Here is a 14,583-nt window from a genome sequence, read left to right as displayed (position 1 = left end):
CCGGGGACTCCTAACGCATCCAAGGCTGCTATGCGGAAGGTGACCTCGTCGAGCAAATGCCCGAGATAGGAGACGTATTCAGAACACGCAACATGGCCGAGGGCCAGCAAGTTGCCGATGTGCTCGGTAGTAACAGTCAGGCCGACCGACCTGTACCAAAGTACTTCGATAGCCGACGAATAGTTGCCTCCACTGACGCGGATGGCTTCGATGAAGAGCTTGGCGTCGTCAGTGAGGTAGGAGACGTGATGCTTGAATTTATCAGCGCTCTCTGTGTGGCACTTATCTCTTCTTCGTGTCCCATCTCTGCGCTGTTTTTCCGTAACCATGTACTAACTTGCCCAAGTATCCGCCTTAATTAACTCAGTTGAATTTGGCGAGATACTAGTTGAAATGAATTGACACGTCGAAATGTTCCCAGAAGTGCTGCCATTCCTGTGTTTCACCGGACAATTTCGGTATCTGAAACTTCGATATCTGGTGACGTCTCAATACCCGACATGCGCGTGCAATGGCTTCCTCGAGGTTTCGTGTGTGTTCCAAAGCATCGCCGAGTTCAACATCCAACTCGTGTTCTGGCGTTTCTTGCAAGATGTTCCGATCGAGGTCGTATAGACTGCTGGCGCTTCGTTATTAAATACTCAACAGCGGCTTTAATGTCTTCTCTTGATGGATCAAGGTTTACCCTGCGGGTCAGTCAGGCGAGCCATAGTACGGCCTTCGGTTGATCTTCGGCTTCCATGTGGCATCCGTCTCGAGGGCTTCGGACCAGAGTGATGAGTAAGGGAGCCAGACCAACAGAAAGTTACACCAACCGAAAACCGTTTAATCTCAAACATGACAAAACCAAACCCGATGGTGGTGTTGGTGGTGATGGAACTGTTTGCCGTAAACCAAACCGGAACGAAGTAACACGCGCTCAGAAAATCAAAAGTCACCCACTCAACGCTATCGTCCTCTCTGTTACGAAACACGAGGTAGAGCATCGCCTCTGGCTATGAAACACCCGCCAATCAACGTATCCAGCAAAATAAAGCGGCGATGCTGTTGCCTAGGAAAGTGACGTGTGTGGTAATGTCCATGTCTCACCTAGAGTCCAACCGCTTCCAAGCAGAGATACTGCGTCAGTCACTAGGTAAAGGCATCACTCCGCATTTTCACCGGGCCCAGGGGAACTTGGGCGATTTCTGAAACACATTCAAAATATATAAGGTATGATCTGTCGTTCAATAAAAATTTCATACATCAAAAGAATTAATCAAGAGAATAAGTTGATTTCTATCATTGTTCTCTCAGCGTGTTAATTGTTTGTCCCGTGTATGTGATGATATGTTGAGGAGGAGACTGTGTATTTGTTTTTCTCATGTGCACCCGCTCCATTGTTCGCCGTGTTTCACCAAAATGGGCCGCGCATCAATTGGTAAGACGACGCCAGAAAAGAAGAAGAAGAAGAGAAAAGAACAAAGAAAAAGGAAAAAGAAAGGAAAGTATAAGGCAAGCCTGTTACTCGCTTGCTCGCGTATTGTCTCACGCTCGCTACTTGGAAATTCCATACCTGAAAAAACTCCCTCCCCGTGGAAGAATATACAGTCCCTTCAAATAGCTGAACAAACAGAATAATATTGATTCTCGCCTCCGGTTATTATGTGCCCACGCACACTGTCGAAAACATTCCACGCGGAGAGTTGGAGCCGTTCAAGCACGCGGACGATGTCATGCAGTCCACATTTTCCTGACAAACGCAGCAGAAGAACGTGCAACACACAGACACGTCATGCCACGTGCTAACTTCACCGAGCTTCAATTTTCTGCCACGCGTATACACCCCCGTCCCTATAGCATCACCTTGGGGGCCATTATATGTCAGCACCTTGTTTCACGCGCTGGTAGCTAGATTGTAGCAGGGCTTGCGCGTCGTTCTCTTTTTGGACGGACCTTGTGTTTTCTCCCCGCACGGGAACGTTAGGGAGGCTCTGTTTCATGGGCCGGAAGATGATGTAGGGAGGTACGAGGACGGGGCTATAGTTGGGCCACAGCGCGGAGGCGTATTTCGGTTGTGTACCTGCGTTATGGTCATTATTATTGCTGCGGTAACGGTCATCATGTTTATTAGGATAATTATCCGGGATTTATACCGAGCCGGATTATTTCTGCGAGGTACGATGGCTGTATGGAAGGTGGAACATGGTTGGGTGTGGATGAGAAAACCGTGAGCTCATAGAAGGGTGGCAAGGCATCAGATGGCACAGGATGAGTTATCTTACAGGAGCATGGGGGGGGATATGTTTATTATATATAAAAAAAATAAGAGGGAAAGGTTAGCCACCGGTATGGCGGCTTGCTATTCCCAGGAAAAAAGGGAAAAATAAAGGCAAACAAAAAGAAAAACAGAGCATGGAATGTACGTCGAGCACATAGTTTTCTTTATCGCTTGATCTGAATGTACTACGCAATGCTGTGCGCTATAACCATTGCCACGAATGATAAGGTTCTGATTCGAAGAGGGATGGAGAAGCGTAAGTCTTTTTGAATCAATTTGAATATGCGATAATTGCCGCAAAAAGGCGCACGCCCCTCTCTTTTTTCGAATCATAAGCGATATAGCCCTATGATTCGTGGCAACGGTTGGCGCACAGCGTGCCATGTGGTGAATGTCTGTTCTTAGGGTGTACGTTGTGTTGTGTCATTATGTTATTGTTTGTTTTGTTTTTCTGTTGATGGTTTCGGCGCTCTACAATAGACGTGGTTGGACAGCGCAACTACGCTGCGGCAGAGTTGTAGATGCCGGATGGCCCCAACCATAGTGCACACTAAAACCGTTGAAAGCGGGAGGCGTACGGCTTTTTGTGACAACTAACATAACTGCGTGAGCGTCATAAAGAGGCGTAAGGCTTCCGCCTTCAACAAATATCAGGTGAAATAATGTCGTCATTCGGTATGATATTAGGTGCATACTATGTGGTGAGGCTCCGTTTTAAGAGTGTGGCTAACAGTGAGCGTGCTATGCAGTAAAGTTTCCTTTTGAGACTGCGGGAGATGGTGCGCGCAGCACGTTTACCCGGTGGGCGAAGCGTAGAATAAATAAACAAAACACAAACAAAGTTTAGCACAACTGCACAGGGGCCGTATATTTCACCGGTACGCAAGCGCGCAACGTGTCGCAGCACTTTCGCCGTGTGAGTGCATATCGCACAGACGGTAATAACTTATGATAACGTTTCGTGAAACCGGACCTTAAAAAGAGAGAGAGAGAGACAGAGAGGACGATTTAGAATATGGTTATACTCGGTCCTGGTTGCATGCGGTCGTCATACGTGCCGAAGATCGTACAATGGGCCATCTCCATTTATCGCCAGAGCCATTCTGGCTGCGCTTCATTTCATTGACTCAGTATTCCCAGCACGACGTTGCACAGCCGTTGCTACGAAGCGGAACGAAAATAACGTTGATTTAGCCTCGCCTACTTGGCGTACAATGGGTCAGAGACATTTACCCTTCTGTTTCTTCGATATACCCTCCTTTTTATTTTTCCTATTGAAGTTTATATAGCCCGAAATAAGCCCTCGCATAAATCGCATTCGAAAGTGGCTCGTAAATACGCTATGCAAGTAGGTCAGCTGTCTGCGCAGCTCCTAAGTTTCCATCTTTCCCCTGTTGTCCGTGCAGCAACCTCATTGATCCTTCTTCAAAATTTGGGGGAGTGGCAATATTTCAAGGTTGAAGCGCACATGGTTTCGTTTTGAACCTGTGCCGGCCGACGACAATCCCCTTACTGCTGCCTTGTGATTGGACAGACTTTGTCACGTGGTTTCTCTCTCCGAACTAACTCCCTCCCCTTCACAGAGACATACTGTCGCAGCGTACTCTCACCTTATTTTCTTCTTCCCGCGTGCATGATTGGCTGGTGGTGCGAAACATTCTCAGAAATTCGCAGCCTCGTCTGCTTTTGCCAAGAGTGTGGACTCGCCCCAAGACTATGAGTACTGCTCGGACCTGTCACCAGTTCTGGAATAGTGACCGCCCTATAGATCTTAACTTTCTCATGTCATCATTCCAACACCTGCTATCATATCATCTCATCTCGTCCTGGCTACAGTCGTGACCCTGCCCACATCAGTGAGGCGAACAACGGCAAGCCGTTTTTTTTTCGCCGCCACAAAAACCACCACCACCGAAGGTTCGAATATATTAGGTGATGTCTGTCGTTACAGTGCGAAGTTCAGCACAACGACAGTCAGGTTTGAATCCCAGCACAAGGCAGTGCTGTTTGTTGTTTGTGTACCCTCTCTCTTCCTCCTTTTAGAAGGCGTGGGACGGCTTTCTGCAGCCGACGCTTTCAGACAGCACAATTTCGTATGGAACCGACAGAGGACGTCCCCTCCCACGAAGTAGTCTGTACTCCCAATGTAGTGTGATTAGGGCCCGCTTGCACGAAACTGGTTGAGCGTTGTACTCAGAGAGTTTCGTACAAGAAGGCCCAGAGCCCTATGAACGGCTCTGCTAAGCGTTAAGGCTACGGCTCCATATAAGCTGACTTTGCCCCAGTTCAGAGACGGTCGTGCAATCGCGATCGCTCCGTAACTGAACGACAGCAGACTCTTCAAACAGAATTTCGTCGCATAACATGATCTGCGCCAACCACTATTCCGAATTCCCCTGATTAGCTGAAAACGGATGGCGTACTTACACATGCGTTTCAAAAAGAGGCGCGGCCAGCAGGAGCCTGTCACACATAACCAAGCCGGCAGCCTACAAACGCGTTCGTTGTTGTTGCTACGTCAGTATTGTGCCAACTATTCTTGTACTCTTCGTCCAAATTTACGTTGTGAAGGATTTCTGCTTGCATCATCAATCGTCGGAAAAACAGACGTGGCAAAATATAAGACAAATGCAGAAAAAGAACGTCCGAAGAAGCGAGACACATGTTTACATGCGAACAGTCATACATGCTCACACTGAAGTCGTATTTATTTTCGTTGATTTTGCGGGTCGCGTAAATTCCCAGCTGGTCGTTGACACCTAACACCTCCTAGATAGCAGAAGGCCTGCGACCACGTGACAGAGCGTCACACAGGACGGCCTGCTGTGGATGCTGCTATGACGTCAATGAAAGAGCGAACAAGAGAAAAGCTCGAAGCAGCTCGCAAAGCTCACGCAGGCATCCGTGAGATAGGCAGTGGGCAGGCCTTCTACTATCTATAGGAGGTGTTTCTTATACCCAAAACGCATTGACGCAGAATCCATGTCGCGCGCAATCGTGATTAGGCAGCGATTGTGATCGCTCTGAGGTGCAGACAACGCGAGTCTCGGGGACAGAGATCAACAACGCAGACACTTGTCCCCCGTTCGCGAACATGATTACACACTTGGAGGGTTGGCGCAGGCGCAGTTGCTTCCGTTCACACGTTTTCTCGCTACTCGAACTGCCGCTTCCGGGCTGACGGCGGCGATGGCAGCGACCCGCACGAAGGAAACAACATGGACAAGCCCCGAAATAGCTGAAACAACATTTGGGCCCATGTCTAGTTTAGCGGCGCCACTCGATTTCGAACTTCTAATCTACATACCTGGGTAGATTTTGCATGGTGCATCATAATCCAAAATAATCAAGCGGCGGTCAGTTCCACGAATTCCTCCAGAGATCAGTTTCCCCGGGAAAGTTTCGGCAGCGGCGACCATGCCATCTCCATGCGCCCATTGTTTACGTATGATAGCTTACGCACACCTCGCACTCTTCCCAGCATGCCTTTCGCCTGTTCGTTGCTAAGACGCACAGCAACTCCGCTATCGGACGACAGTCGGCTTCCTCCTCACGCAATTGCTCCGCACCAAAATTGGCACTGTCTTCTGCCAGCACAGTCTCGAACAACTGCGGGGGGGGGGGGGGGATCCCCCCCGCGTGTAATATGTACTGACCTAACCTAACCTAACCTCACTACATTTCGTTTAGTGAGGAAAACCAAGCTCTATGGCTGATGCGTAGGACTACCACAAATGATACCCGCCGAGATCTAGTGCTTTCATCGTGCATTCTTGGCAACGAGCGAGAGGGGTACAGGCGAAATGCATGCTGGGAAGAGTGCGAGGTGTGCGTAAGCTGTCATACGTAAACAATGGGCGTATGGAGATGACATGGTCGCCGCTGCCGAAACTTTCCCGGGGAAACTGATTTCTGGAGGAATTCGTGGAACGGACCGCCGCTTGATTATTTTGGATTACGATGCACCATGCAAAATTCTATCCAGGTATGTAGATTAGAAGTTTGAAATCGAGTGGCGCCGCTAAACTAGACATGTCGTGTGTTTGCCATCACTTTAACCTTGTGACGTCTGACGTCATCGAGCCTTTAGAGCCTGTTCTAACATACATCGCTTTACTCCACAGCGCTAGAAAACGGAGCGTTTTTCCTCCTTGCACTGGTATGAACAGCGCTCGTCAGTGTGCTGTGTCCTTGTTGTGAGCTCCTGTCAACTTTTACAGCGCTCATTTCTAGCACTGGTTTGTGATTTACAATCGATGCTGGTTTGCCCAGGACGTCATGACGGAAGCTGTGGGATTGTTTTGCTTCCTGGTTTTCGCGTTGTTGTTTCCTGTTTGCCCAACTAATAGAGCTTTTGTGTTATCACAGGTTACGGGAATTAAGAACCGACACAGGCGAAACAGCGCTGCGTCGCGTCGCCAATGAGGTTCTGCGAAACTTGAGTTGCCGAGCCGGCCGAGAGCTATGCGCTCAGCTTTGCAAGTGAGAACACGAAGGCAGAGAATAGCGCTTGGTTTCCAGCGCTCTGAAGCAAAGCGCAGAAAACGGGCGTTATAGGGTGCCTGGCTGCCTGCATACTAGACTTCAGGCAACATACAGGCGTGTAGAGTCTCAATACATACTGTAAGGCCCCGTTATTTCTCCGCTACTTTGGAATTCGCACGTAAAAAGGCTGACAGGCACAAAGAAAAGTCCAGTGACGCATATCTAGGGGTGCCCTCGATATAACCCCCCGCATGGGCACATAAATGCCACCTTCTTTCCTCGCAGAAGAAGCAATGCCCGATCATACAATAAAGGTCTCTCCCTGAGTCACAGGGGAGTATTCCTAATACAGAGTGGGATCTATTGTGCTCAAGCAGGGAAGAAAAGACATCAAAAGGGGCAGCTCCTTTCACTACATAAAGTAAATGCATAGATAAACTGAGGGCATTCCGTGTAGGAGTTCTCTAACTGGATAGAGGATCCCCGATGGTGGGCAAATAAAAGCCGGTAAAGTCATACCACGGGACCGTGGTCACACTGTAGAGGCAGTCGTCGGTACCTCTTACAGGAATTATTACTGCCAAGCGTAAGACGCAGAGCACGTGCGTTAAAATTCAACTGCCGTCATTTATATCACGGCGACGGAAATTTCTAAAAAGACGCAGATTTTCCAAGTCGGGATGCGTTTTGATTTTCGCACGATATCTCAACCATACACACACATATGTATGTACAGTGCTGGACAAAAGTTCATGGAACACGCTCTCGCGCATTCCTTCCTCATAGTGACACGTTAGCAGCGAATGGTACCGCGTACGGACTTGCAAACAATTGACTGGGTTACCTGAGCACGTTCCTATTACCTAAGCCTATTCGCTGCCAGCGTGTCACTCTGAGGAAGGAATGAGCCGGAGCGTGTTCCGTAAACGTTTGTCCAGCACTGTACAAACACAGTGTCGCGTTCTGGATATTAGTCAACGCAGTCATTTCGACAGACACAAGTGTTCATTGTCTGGCAGGTACGCTCACGAAAAAGTGAATCTCCATCTTGTCTGAGCAAATGATTCAGAATCAAATTCGAGTTCGAGAGAGTTACGTGAGCACATAGCGTTAAAATCCAGGGACCTTGGGTAGATCTTCTGTCTAAAACTACGCTTAGTGTGATCTGCTGCGTCGGGTGTACCCCGAATTAAAGTGATCGAAATCCCCGTTGTAAATTAACCTACGTTAAATAATTGTTATCTGACTATAGAACGCACGGTCGCGCGCGGGGAACCTGCCAACAACGAACTTAGACTAACCCGGACATAAAAATGCAAACATCGAACTTGTACTAACTTAATAATAAACTAACGAAGGTGCTGTTCCGTTGTGTCCGCCCTGCTAAGCCTAACGGCCCCTAAAATGTGCCTTTCGTAAGCTAGAACGACCTGAATCTCGTGAATTTGAGCGGTTAAATAGTGATGTCGTGTTTTTAAACACGGCATGTCATATTAAGAGGCAATCGAGAATTCTCCTTAATTTTCCTTGTTTCGAGAACGTGAATTCAAGATCATGGATTTCGCGTAGATTTCGATTATCTTGCGTACTTATGCGTACTCGTATAGCCTACTCTGAGAAAAAAAAAGGGAGTAACTTCCTACTTTTACTCAATTTTCACTCGCTTGTCAATGAGATACTCCTTCTTGCTCTCTGCGTTTGTCAGGTAGCTCCCCCACTGTAACCAGTTACTCCCCATCCATGTCCAAATTTTAATCAACAAGTTGCGAGTGACAACGCCTTGCTTCTCGTGCGGAGATTTTCGACTTACAAACACGTGTACCACTGTGCATCTATTCAGTTGTTGTATCGTCTTCGTTAGTTAACTATTAGTTTCGCACCCTTACGGGATGACATCGCGTGGCATGTGACCTTCTGACAAGCCAATTTCTTTAATTATTTATTTCGGCATTTACCACGTTCGAAGGTCACTGAAGGAAGCTCAAATGTTTTCTTGAATAAGTAGTTCTTAGGGACTACCCAATTTCGCATCCTCCAGGTGGTGGTGCATGGCTTCACACCCCTCCCTCTTCTGTACATAACATAACGCTTCCCTTTCACGTGGCATCGAACGAATTACATTTGTGCACACGCACACACACAAAAAAGCAAAAAGAAAACAAAAGAAATACCATGAATGATTCCAGTGCAGTGCATGTGTATAACTTCTGGTGTCATGAACCCGTTTAATGGTGTCAGCATGACACCTGTAACTGGTGTCATAATTACTCCTTGAGAACGGAGTAAATACCAAACTCCATTGGGAGAGCATAATTTTACTCCCAAAGAGAGTGTTTCTAAGGACAAGCTACTTACTCCTCTAAAGGAGTTGTGACGCCACAATTTTTTGTCCCTGTGCAGGCTTTAACTTTACGCGCGCCTTATCATCGTCGGGACAGGGAGCCGTCACGAGGCAATTTTCTTTTTCTACTTAGCGTTCTGAGAAAAAGTCTGATTCTATATTGTAAGACTTCCATGGGTATCGCGGTCTTGGCGTCATCTCTACCACAGCCGATAGTTAATATCCTTCACAGCACACTGCAACTGGAAGCATGCATATAAAGCCAATAAGCATATAAGCTAATCGCCGAGATGAGAATGATCTGCATGTCACCTCATCGTTGACTCGACCATGACACCACGCATACGAGCGATAACCGTGTTGGTACGGAGTTCGAATAACTTGACTTCAAGCTCGCACAGTTTCTAAATATAAAACTCAAGAGAGCAAGTATTACGTTTTACAGCCATGATCGCACCGGGTGAACACCAAGTCGTACTCCACACTCGGGCACGTCACCCAGACGCGGGAATCCTCCGCAGGGCCGATTGTGTGCCTTCGCCGCAGTCAAATTTGCATGGAAAAGTCGTTAAGGTATTTGGCTGAGCTAACGAAGTCAATCGTTGTGTCCCAGGCTTCAATTAATACCCAGAGAAAATCCCCTACGGGGGACCGTCGCCTCAATACTTCTCATGCAGACAACTGTCCCCATTCAAATCCTCATCGCACACAAGAGGAGAGAGAGAAAGAGGGTACTAATTAACCCTCGATTGCGCGGCGCGTGGTGTTCGCGAAGGGGGATGTTTTTTCTTCTTTTTTTTTTCTGTCGCGATGGGCCGCCGTAGCAGACGACATCTCGAGTCACCATATTTTTAGGATTTTAACTTTCCTGTTCCCAAACGAGTTAGTTGCATGAATACCACAGCAGGAAATCACTCGACCGAGTTGGAGAGGCATCGATTGCCTACGAACTCTTTGGTGGAAATGTCTCAGCTTCGCTTTTTCCTCCAGCATCTCGGAGAACGAAATCACACACATTGGAACGATCAGATGCGGATGCAGCAAAACGTAGGCTTCTTCTTCTTTGTTTGGCATTACGATAATTAACAATTTGATCATCACAAGTGCATCGACTTTATAGGCGAAGCGGGAGTATGGACGGACTTCAGCAATGTGCGTAGATGTCGCTGTGTGACACATTGAGTTAGCGTGCTTCAGTATACTAGCTCTTTCTTTGTAGATTAAAGACAATCGCGCCTTTTGCTACCATATTCACAAGTTTGTCTCCAAAGTGCAGTCCGCACTGCGCTGACAAAGCATGTGACTAAGCTAGAAGGCTTTCGGCGAAATCAGAACTTACATGCAGCAGGCACAGTGCCTGATAGCGTCAAAATGGCGGGGTTCGCTTCTGCCTTGGAGCACAGGGGTGACAAGGATACGATTTTATAACCACCCTCAAGCGGCCACCTCAACTACCAAAAATCGCCACCTTGCCCTGTCACCCAAGTCACAGGAAACGTTATCTTGACGTCATGTGACGTTGTTTATGTTTCACTGGGCTGCATTTCCTTTGTCAACATAAAATCGTTAGATGTGTGGCGGACCGTGGACGACAATGAAGACGTGCCTCTGCCATTTGCCACTGCGCCTGGCAACAGGTTATGCCGGTGCTATCCATGCGTGGGGCCACGAATATCTGCCCGCTGCAGCCGCTCCATCAGCACCGGTCAGGGCTCGATTGGAGGAAGACCATCTCCGGAAAGTACGTTTGACAGTTTGCAAGGGCGTACTCAATAACATATATATTATCGCGAAATATTTTACATGAACCGTAGGGGAATATTTCATGCAGCTAGCGTCGCCTTCGTAACCCGCGCCAGCTGGGCTGCTGAATTTACGTATCGGAATGACGCCATGCAGACATCCATAGCGACCGGATGCCTTCGGAGGTGGAGCCACGGGACAGGTTGCGCCTAAAGGTCGTGGGGCTTCAAGCAAGCTAATACTTATATGACTAATGTCTCACGCCTTTTTCTCGAATACGCATAGGGTGCCGCATTTTCTTCCTCCATAGCTTGTACAAATGGTGTCTCTACCCTATGCCGAGGGAGCTCAGGCCGGACATATCCTACACTGATAAAAGGCAACAGGACACACGAATGAATGGATCCTGGCGGCGCTGACAACAAGCAAGCAGCTTACATATTTGGGGTAATTTGAGGAGCTTGTTGCCTTTAATAGCTCACAACAGCACACCCACGATACGGCGTTATAATTTTTTTAGAGCGCAGTTTTCTTGTCAAAACTGCGTCGGTCGAGCCGACGCCTGGCGTGAAGCAACCCTCATTTCAGCGGGCGACACTGGCGCTCATGTATCCAGCATTTTTTGTTGCGACTTTGGTTTCGACACAGCGCAACATAGACGTCGCCTCGTTAGAGCCAGTGCCATATGCGCCTGCCGTGTAGATTCACCGCTATATACATGACGGGCAATCCCAAGTTGGTGTCTACTTCGGCCCAGTGTTGCCCACAATTTTCAATTTCAGTTTTCTGTAAAGCTATCAGCGTGATTGGAACGGAAGTTGTCACGTTGGAGTCTTGAGGACTATTTTATGAGATTGCGCTTGCGCTGTTTTACGGTATACCTTTAAAACAGAACTTTCATCGCATAACACGCTCCTGTAGCCAATCAGCATCCCGAAGGGCATCGTTCCCTCCGCTCTTTGCGACACTTTTGCGGTCATGTCAATTGTCACAAGAAGGCGTACGCCCTGCGCTTTTCATAAATCAGGAACGATAACCACATCATTCCCTCCGTGACGGTCACGTAGTGGCCGAGAGGAATCCCGGGCCTACTTCACACAACTGTACCGGCGTTTGCATGAAGCCGCCTGGGGAAGAAGCAACGCGGCACAGTCGGGTTCAAGGACTGGACCCCAGGTGGGCCTAATTACTCTGTCACAGGAATCAGTTCAAGAACCAATTTGCCTCGTATCTCTGTGTCATCATTACTGCAATAATATCAGACCGGTTACAACCAAAGCCTCTTCAGAGGCTCACACTCAACCTAGGACGCCCCTGTATACTCGGCAATAACGGTGGCCTAACACAGTGTGGCCGGAAACTCAAATTCAAAATTTGTCAGACAGAGCATTAAATGTCGCTAGGGGTCCCTAGATCAACTTTGGATGTTGCTAGAAATGTAAGTTTCCAACAACAACAACAGATAAATTGATTATGATGCGGAAGAGGCAATTCGCATCACGATTGATTGCTTATTTAACGCAAAATAAAGTAGAAATTTTGGTTTCACTAGTGTGAGACCAGTAACTCCACATTACTTGCCACATGAGGTGCAGCCCACTACCCGAAGGCACAACTGACCGGTAGGTTTCCAAGCTTTTAGCGCGGGTTCAGCGCAAAACGATTATGCAAGCGAGCTTGGGGTTTTGGGGGAAGACAAACAAACGTCCTGTGTTATACATTTGTTTGTCCCCCTTGTCTTCAGCACAAACTCAGGGACATGCTGCCTACTCTTAGCGCGGGAGTTTCTAGTCGGCATAAATGCGAAATTAAGTTATTGGAAGCAAATGGAGCTAAAAGTAATTTATGTAGCCACATAGCAAAATACATTTTCATTTATCAAGCTGGATGCGCGCCTTTGCAGTCACAAAGCGGAAGCGGAGCTTATTCAATACGAACACGGTACAGTGATGAATCAGTCCAACTCATGAATCACCGTGATGGACCTATATCATCTAGATCTTTCTTTTCTTTTAGAAGATTAGCCTACTAAAACAGTGTCGCGTCTGGATAACTTTCCTATATATACGTTCTTTTTCTAAAGAAAATCAACATATATTCCATCCCCATCTTTCGTTTGGGGAAACGCGGTTACCTGCAGTGGCGGTTACATAACAAGGAGCTAAATGTGATTCTTGTAGAATCAGCACCGTTGCTCTCAAACACCGGAAACATATCAGGCGGACCACAGCAACAGGAGTGCATTGCATTTCAGTCGATATGATGTGATACAAGTGATCGCTTAGGCTAGAGAAAGACTGCTTCAATATTATTGGAACTAAAGTTGCCATTGACGTTCAGTGAAAGCCGGAGGCGGGGGAAAAATAGACACGATAACAAACAAAGAGAAACTGGACTGAATTATATTCGTATAGCTTGATGCCCACCAATCCTCAAAGCTCTTCTAACCTTTCTGGACACCGTAGGACATCGGTCCTCACTGTGAGGTTATTTCATTTCCCACGTAACCAGCAGAGTGTCGCCTCTTGCGATGAAACCTTCTAATCATCATCATCATCAAATAAAGTTCTGCTTGATGATCCCGCAGTTGGACATTCGAAGCACGTTGATACGCCTAAGGTGTAGCGGCTGGGTGGTAGACACTAGATTTGTAGACACCAGGCCGTGTAAGTGTATTCTGTCGCTGTACTGCTCCCGAAGTCGCTAAATGAGACAACAGCTATAGATGGTGACGAAGTTGCTAGAACGGCAACACTGGGCAGGTTCACATCACGTTCGACCGTTTAGAGTAAGCGCATTTAGGTCACTTGTATCGAAGGTGGCAAAATAACAAACGTTACTGCTGCAATAGAGGTATGTTATCGAAGGACAGTGCTCAGTATCAGTTCATCCATGGGCCTATCAGCTTCCTTGCGTTTCTGCCATTGCGTTTATCGGTGACACAGATGATGGAACCATTGGCTCGGATGGAAGCTGGAACAATTGGCCAAAAAACCTTTGAGCAGTAGAAATTAATTACCTTTTTTAAATTGTTCGTTAACTGAAATCACCCATAATGTAACCCCGTGACTGTGAGATTGAGGTAACACGGTGCTAGCTGACAGACAGTTCAGCCGGATATAGGTAAGATTAGCTTTGAATGGAATGATTCTAGAATGTTGCCCCTGAAGTAGGCCCACGACCCGTATTCACCCCGGTCTCTGCCCCCCGTTCCTTCCTTCTGTCCTGCATTCACTTTGTCTGTACACCGCTCATAGCAGGTGTTGCATCGTGGTGCTGATACCAATCACACACACACACACGCGTATTCGTGTGGTTTCGCTCTCTGAAAACGCCGTCGATTTATGGAGGTCCTGTGGTTACCGGCCAGCAGCAACACAACAACGGCACGCAATCCGGATGCATTCTGTGTATACAGCTGAACAAACCAAAAAGAAAAAGAAAAGAAACCGAAAGAGAACTAAAAAAAAAAGAAAAAGAAAATAAACCTTTTACGTATAGGCGTCATTCAAAATCCCCGTTTGTCCCATCTTTCAAGTGCGTTCAGCGCCGTTCGCAGAATCTCATCAGCAGCAGCTGGATACTGAATTTAGTTACTCACGAATCGACACGCGAGTGGTACCAGCAACAGACAAAGTCTATAAAGTAAGACGTCGTCCGCAAGTAAAAAATGGTAGGACGTCGAATTCAAACAGAGGCTGTCGGACGGAGACTCGAAAAAGCCACGCCTGAAGGCAGATAAAAGAGGGCCGAG

General features: G+C 47.5%; 1 protein-coding gene and 1 long non-coding RNA gene across 4 annotated transcripts in view; one reads left to right on the top strand and one right to left on the bottom strand.

Moving 5' to 3' along the window:
• Positions 1-14,583, bottom strand: part of LOC135388363 (uncharacterized) — a 117,813-nt gene that overhangs the window by 35,320 nt on the left and 67,910 nt on the right. Inside the window, exon 2 of one of the 2 annotated variants that reach the window (XM_064617881.1) lies at positions 1,090-1,187. The exons of the other annotated variant lie outside the window; for it this stretch is intronic. The gene's annotated coding sequence lies outside the window, so the exon portion shown is untranslated. The remainder of the gene's footprint in view (positions 1-1,089; positions 1,188-14,583) is intronic. 2 annotated transcript variants of the gene reach the window in all.
• On the top strand, positions 10,688-12,067 carry LOC135390144 (uncharacterized). 2 transcript variants are annotated; one of them, XR_010421731.1, is made up of 4 exons: positions 10,688-10,827; positions 10,918-11,044; positions 11,115-11,276; positions 11,897-12,067. It is a non-coding gene; the product is annotated as an uncharacterized LOC135390144 (long non-coding RNA). The 2 variants fall into 2 exon arrangements; XR_010421730.1 differs by having other exon boundaries at positions 10,918-11,276.

Source organism: Ornithodoros turicata, chromosome 3, assembly GCF_037126465.1.
Source record: "Ornithodoros turicata isolate Travis chromosome 3, ASM3712646v1, whole genome shotgun sequence".
In the NCBI taxonomy this organism is placed as follows: Eukaryota; Metazoa; Arthropoda; class Arachnida; order Ixodida; family Argasidae; genus Ornithodoros; species Ornithodoros turicata.
The sequence above is the reverse complement of the archived record's forward strand: the minus strand, read 5'-3'. Positions and strand labels throughout refer to the sequence as shown.